Source organism: Meleagris gallopavo, chromosome 4 (genome assembly GCF_000146605.3).
Source record: "Meleagris gallopavo isolate NT-WF06-2002-E0010 breed Aviagen turkey brand Nicholas breeding stock chromosome 4, Turkey_5.1, whole genome shotgun sequence".
Taxonomy (NCBI): Eukaryota; Metazoa; Chordata; class Aves; order Galliformes; family Phasianidae; genus Meleagris; species Meleagris gallopavo.
Genome location: NC_015014.2, coordinates 26,709,471 through 26,716,053, shown reverse-complemented (window position 1 = coordinate 26,716,053; position 6,583 = coordinate 26,709,471).

Sequence of the window (6,583 nt, the reverse complement as noted above, 5' to 3'; positions counted from 1 at the left end):
TGGAACACTCCAAAGTGGCTGGCTGAATCAGACTGCAGCTCCCTTCCCTCCCCTACCTCTCCTGTCACCCAGGCCAGTGCCACTTCATCATTGTTAGAAGGCACAGTAACCAAATAAGTCTCGTTTATTATGATGGAAGACTTTAATAGGTTGGGTTTTCCTTGTCTTTTTCCAGCCCTAATGTAATAAATGGACATTTATTCATACCAAGTGGGCTTTCTGTTGTTTTTTTAGAAGCTTTGTTTCACAATGGAGAGAGTAGTGTCTCAGGTGCTTGGCAAACTATACGTAGAAGAAGAAGAAGAAATGGTGTAGTTTCATCCAGTTATGTCAACTTTGTCTTCTGTATAGTACAGCTCTTTTAGATGTTATAACTCCAGATAGATAGAAGAAGTGTACCTCTGACCTGATGCTACAAAATTGCTCTTTAGGCAGGCAGGCTGTTCAGTAGGTTCAACTCCTGGCCTTCAGATGCCAGATTTATTCCCATTACTGTGAAAACCTCAACATGAGGATGGAGAGGAAGGTCTAATTCTAGTGCCTAGTCTGCATCTCAACACCACTGCACAGATTTGGCATGCTCTGCTCCAAGGTCCAGCATATTTGCTGTAAGACATAACTGAAGCATGCAGCTGGTTCCTTATAGGAAGCCTGCAGGGGCATCTATGGCATCTGTTCTGTATCTTGGCTGAAAACATTCTCTGAGCTTTACTCTCATGAGCACTAAATTCAGCCACAAAAACAAATATTTTTAAGATGAGACGAAATTGGTTTTTTTTGATGTTCATTGAAATATACAGTTATTTCTATCCATGTATTATACTGACAAAACATAGTAAGTGAACGTGTCTTAACTATGAATGGTTCAAGTGGATGTAATAAAAATAGTTTTCTAACTGCTTTGTATTCTGAGAGTCTATGGTATTACATACTCTAAATTGCACATTAGGATTGATTAACAGATTTGAATTTCTGCCGGCCAAGTTGCTACCGAACCTACAGTATCAGTGCTGTTACTGTACGTGTGTATTTGGCAGAGCATACAGAACTAATTACACATATAATGAATGCTAATCATCTATTAGAATGAAAGCACAGAATAGTTGTTAGTATTTTTACCCTTGAAGCCGTGAGGGCCCTAAATTTAGCGAGGACAATATGCCAGACCCCAGAGGTGTGTGATCTACGTATTATTTAAAGATGTAAAATGCTAGGTGTTTGCAGTTCTGTTGGGTGGCTCTTCCACAGCACTGTATTTAGCATGCTGTAAGTGCTCTCTGTCGAAATAGGCTCATATTCTAAATTATGTCAAATGTTTCTGTTCTGTTTAAATATGAAAAGCGTGTATAACGTATCAACAATGAAATATATCTTCTACTTGACGCGTACCAGTTCCTTCTCCTTTGTTCTGGCACCAATAAACAACAAATTATAATATCTGCTGGTGATCATTTTAAATAAAGTCAAATCAAGCCAATTAGTGACCTTGTTAGTAGGTATAACGAGCCTATTTCTTGCTAAAAAAGACTTGTGCTCCTGCAGGAAATAGTGACCTTGGGGAATATATAAACAAAAGAAAGATCTTTTTAAAGTTAAAATATGTATGGGTAAAAGAAGCATATTACAAAGAAAAAAAAAAGAAGAAAAAAAGAAAGGAGATTAAGTATTTTAGGCAATGCCAGTCAAAATGCTATCCTGATATTTTGAGATGTATATTTCATCTGATTTGTATTGTTCTTTTAATTTGCCTTCTTAACTTTCTATGTGTCCTGAATTTTCCACAAATTGATAACTATAGATTGCATCTAGGCTTTCCAATAAAAGCCTACCCAATGTGTGTGCGTGTGTGTGCGTGTGTTTATAGTTGTCTTTTAAATCTGTATGCCAGGTATTACAACTGCACTACTGCTTTTGTGGTTCTATCGGAAGAAGCAAACTGATCCAGTTGCACTGGTATCGATTCATTTGCTTCACAGTTGGTTGTGTCTTCCCCCCGCCCCATCCAATGGCTTAGTCTGCTAACTCAGCAAAGTGAAGTACTCCATTGGATCTCTAAGGTGGCCCTACTTTAGAGAAAACATTAAATATACTTCACCAAGTCAAATCTTTTGTAGATAAGGAAAAGCCAAAGAGGAAAGAAAAAAAAAACACTTAGAACTGTTTTCTCTCATATCCTCCAGAGTAAGAAATATGACAAAAAAAATATCTGATTATAAATAATTAGGTTGGCACTGCTAGTTACGTACATACACTGAAGAGATCCTTCAATCTGCATTTAAACCCACTTTGTAGAAACTGCTGACTTCAGCACTACCGTATGTCAGGAGACTGCTTTGATTTTAGTTGGAACAGGCAGACTTCACCACACTTACTTTGTAGTGACAACCCCAAGTTGATAACATGTTGATCCAGCATGAATCAGGTCACTCTGCTTAGCTAACTGTGCCCTAATTTTGCTTAAAAAAAAAAAAAAAAAAAAAGCCAGTAAGAGCTTTGTATGTTCACACTTGGGAGGTGAGAGATTTGCATTTGACAAGGAAAAAAATGCCAGTTACCACTGCCACTTTTCAGAGGCACTTTTAAAATGATGGCTGAAAGACTGTAGAAGAAGAAACACTGCATAAAATAACAGTTTAAAATGACTGTCTATGAGAGAATAGGCTTCGTTTGCAGAGAATCTGAGATGACAAAATGTTTGAATTCTGTCTTCCATTCCTGAGTTTAAACCTTGCTGAATTAAACACAGTTTTGAATCTGTCTGCTATTCTCTTAAAGGCACATCACTTGCTTACTTACTTAAAAATCTAAGAATGTTAATATCTTGGTTTACTGTTAATAGCTATAGACGTGGCTGGCTTCAGAACCTTTGTGAGGGAGGACTAGTGGATAGTACTTTGGGGATGGGAAATGCAAAGCAAAGACATGTACCTGAAACAGTTTCTAAGCAGCTTATTAGAAGCTGCATATCTGATGCTTACTAGAAGCTGCCAGGGTTAAAGATAAGCCAGAGAGCATCACACAGCATCAACAGAACAGCACAAGCACAGTGAGGTCACCCCCAGCTGCAAAGCCACATCTAGATTGACCAGACTGATCAGCTTCTCAGCTACAGCCAATTAATGCAAACTACTAAATATGCCATGCTTATAAAATTAAATTGATCTTTGCACGCACAAGTTTCTGGGGCTAGCTGATCAAAAATAAAGCCAAAAATGAAACTAGTTAATTAACAAGGAAGTGCCAACTGTCATCCCCCTAGGAAGAAGGAACGCAACATCTACAGCCATCAAACTGATAAGACAGCAGTCAAGACTTTTAATTTTTCATCTGAAGATTTTATCTTCATGGCAGAGTGACCATGTGAGGCAAAACGTAACTGTGTGAGTGCCTAAGTTTGAACCAAGAAAACAGTCAAAACACTACTAATAGAAAAGCCCCACTCCTTCCTCATGGCCCTTTTCAACCTCAGTAATAATACAAATAAGGATGCCAGCACTTCAAATTACTTCATGAACAAAGTCCAGACAAAATGCAGCTCCTCTCTTCATCTCAGGAAACAGAGTATTTGTTGCACTAAAAACTAATCACACAGTTTTAGATCACTAAAATGGTCTGTGGTTTTTCACAGAAAAAACATGGTCCAAAGGTTTGTTTCCCATGCCGCCTCCTAATCAGATCCTACAACACTGGACATCACAGGTAGCAGTGTAAGGTGACAAAGGACGAAGAACACGCTCAGGCACAGTCTGGCTGATTCAGTACTGAGATATGCTGGGGATAACTGAATAGGGAGAGAGAAAGAGAGGTGACCTTACTTGGTCTGAAACGCAGCAGTGACAGTAAAGTCCCATGATATCACACACATACTGACATGAGGTTTAGCCTAGCAGCATTATTCCTTACACTTATTCCTTAAGAGAAAAAAAAAAAACAAAAACCTAACAAAATTTAAAAAAAAAAAAAAAAAAAGCCTGGCCGCCTGGCCTGATTTCTAGCTTGACAAACACATGCAAGTTTGAGATGGTACAAGGTTGACATTAAAACAGAACCCCCAAGTAAAGATAAGTATTCTAAATATTGTTCCCTACCTCTAAACAGAGCATGCTGGACAGCATAAGCTTGCTTTTCCTAAAATATATAAGGGTCTTACGTACAATTTTGGAAGCAAAGAACAAGTGTAACACAGTGGCTTATTAGAACACCATGTTTTCACAAAACCTACCTCGTATTCAGTAGGTAAATTCTCCTGCTGTTAATTCCTATACATTATTCCTAGGTAAATGGAGCAAACTTTTAAATTTACAAAGTGTAGATTTTGACTTTGAGGAATATACATTTCTAGCAACCTTCAGCACTTTTTTCCTACTATAAATGGAGCCAAAGCTCACAGTAAGGTAATTATGCAGCTTAGAATTAATGGCACCCCGAAAGCTGTCTTAATAAAGCCTTCTGGGATTCAGGAGGAAAAGGAAGAAGTTCAGAAACTAAGAACAGGGCTGGAAGGCGACATGTTTCAGCTGGCTCTAGTTACTCAATCACGCTTAAGCTGTCTGAGACAGCGCAGAGAGTGCCATGCATTACAGAGGCACGCAGGAAATAATTGCTAACCCAACACAATGAAGTAGTTCTACGTTCCAAGCCCAGGAACAAATCTGAAATTGAAATGACATAAATGGCTATCTAATGGACCAGTTAACCTCACCTCAATTTAAATAAATAAATAGAGGAGGAAAAAAATGAATAGCAGAGGGAAAGCTAGTAATAGAGAAATCAGCTCCAGAATTAAAATCTGGAAATGTTCTTGATGCCGTAAAAAAAATCCCTACCCGTGTTCACTGACAAGAACTACTGGGGCAAATCTGAAAGAACAAGAGGGGGCACAAGGCCATAAGATTGGGACCAGGTGCTAGTTCCCATCTTCTGCAATGACAGAGGAGTACATACAAAAAAAAATTAGCAACGCTAACATCTGCAGATGACAAAATGTGATGAAGTGGCAAATCTGGGACAGAGCAGTCATATAGAACAATATGGATCACTCGCTGAAGTGAGCCCATTCAAACAAAATGCTTTTTAATACAGGCAACTCCAGAAGTAAAAGATCTCAGAATAAAAAATGCAAATCTCACTATGAAAGGTATGTAGCAGCCTACAAGAAAGCAAGCACTGGAAAGAATGAGGAGTGCATAATAAATAACTCATTGTGAGATTCCAGCACAATAGTGGTGGCAAGGAAGAGTTCATTGGGGTGGAGAAGCTTAATGAGATTACCAGCCTTGTTAAACAAAGGAAACAGGGAAGCAATGTTATCTCTGCATATGGTGCTGGCACACTACTCCTATGTACAGTTCTGCTGTACACATTGTGAAGAAGATGTTAGACCCTGGAGAGAGTGCACATGGAGACATCACAAATAAATCTGAGGCTTAGGAGAAAGAAAAACAAGAAGGAAAAAAGAAAAAAAAAAAACAGCTGGCAGGAAAAGATTTAAACAGCTCACCAGTTAAAAAAAAAAGTGCCAAAGAATGCCTTGACAATACACTTTAAGTGCCTCCAGAAGAAAAAACAAAAAACAAAACAAAACAAAAAAACAACAACACAGTGCAGTAAAGTCTTTCGAAGTGTGGGAGGGGGAAGCAGCAGCCAGGAATGTGTTTCTGATAAATACACATTCAGTGCTAAACGAGGCGGGAAGGTTCCTAGCACAAAGCATGGGGAAAGAATTTTCCAGAAGCCTTTGGCAAAACCAAGAAGGTTGCTGGAATTACTCCATTTGATGGCTGCTGGCGATAGTTTGGCTGGAAGACATGGCCCACTCCATCCCACAGCAGACTCTAACTCCAGCAAACATCATGCCAGAGGTTAGGGTTTGCCTTCCTCTATACCTCACCCTTCTCCAACCCTGAAATACCCTAGAGCCAACAAAAAATGACTCTAAAAGCCTTGCCTTTCTAAACAGGCTGTGCGAGGTTGTGGCTTTTTTAAAAATCATTCTTTGGTTTCCACGTACTCCTTATTGCAGCTGATTATTAAAACTAACTAAAATAAAATCACTTTCTATTACATTCTTTTCATGAACAAAGCGGGAGCCGGTACTTCCAATCCGCCCGTTTGTGTCTCCGAAGTATCCAGAGGCAGTGCTTAGGTTAAAAGTAAAAGTAAAAAAAAAAAAAAGACAAATCCTGTCTATGCCAACAGTGACTGCACTTTGCCCTGAGCATACACTGCCCTCAATTATTGACTCTCCCCGCTCCTTCCCAGGTGTTTCATGCTCTGCGAGCCATGATGACAGTGGGACAGCAGCTAGTCATTACTCAGTGCAAAAATGAAGAGCTGATGCCCGCAGCAGCACTACGACGAGCTTGCATGCAGGCAGACTGCTGACCTATTTAGTCTACTTCACAACTAACAACCGATAGGAAATCGCTCACTCCTGGCTCCTTCCTTACTTCGCAGTGGAGCTCCCACTGTAAGAGAGGAAAGATTAAAGGGCGCTCCAAGCCCCGAGCGTGCTGCTCCTCGTCCGGGCGCACGGCCCTGACGCGGCACCCGAGCTCCGGACCGCAGCAGCGGTGGCAGCGGC